This window comes from Salvelinus sp. IW2-2015, unplaced genomic scaffold, assembly GCF_002910315.2.
Source record: "Salvelinus sp. IW2-2015 unplaced genomic scaffold, ASM291031v2 Un_scaffold3517, whole genome shotgun sequence".
Lineage (NCBI taxonomy): Eukaryota > Metazoa > Chordata > Actinopteri > Salmoniformes > Salmonidae > Salvelinus > Salvelinus sp. IW2-2015.
In genome coordinates, this window is record NW_019944797.1 from 81,587 (window position 1) to 82,106 (window position 520).

At 41.3% G+C, this 520-nt stretch overlaps 1 protein-coding gene across 1 annotated transcript in view; it reads right to left on the minus strand.

The window, feature by feature from the left end:
- keap1b (kelch-like ECH-associated protein 1b) overlaps positions 1–118 on the minus strand; it is a 19,049-nt gene extending 18,931 nt beyond the window's left edge. Inside the window, 1 exon segment of the mRNA XM_024142908.2 lies at positions 7–118. The gene's annotated coding sequence lies outside the window, so the exon portion shown is untranslated.
- Positions 119–520: the final 402 nt, after the last annotated feature.

Genomic DNA, 520 nt, shown 5'->3' on the forward strand with positions numbered 1-520 from the left:
CTCAACCTGATATAGCTCACTTCATATTCCCATGGATTTGAACCTTTGGGTACATTTTCCAATCAATTTCACGATATGATTATTGTACAACTGGACACGTAATATATACTGCTTGTTCCAGGTGCGGAAGGTGCTGACACACCAATCAATACATATTGTTCTCCCCTGGGCATGTTCTGCCTCGAGAAAATACGTAATTCCAGCAAGTACTGTAAATTCCAGAACAGAGCCACAAGGTGGCACTGAAACTTAGTTTGTTATGCTGGGCACACACTACACTTACCCCATTTCCTTGTCCCAAATATTTTATTCCTCGCATCCTCAACCCCAGGACGTGGGTGCTCGCATTACACGATCATTTCCTAATTGATCCTGCCTGGTGTTCTACAGATGGAATTGAAGGTGAAAACGTAATATTGACAACTGCATCCTCTCCACAGCTCCACCAATAAACCCCGACTATTTCTTCAATTTCTCTTCTTAAAATATCATTTTAAACCTAAACTTAACTACACCGCTA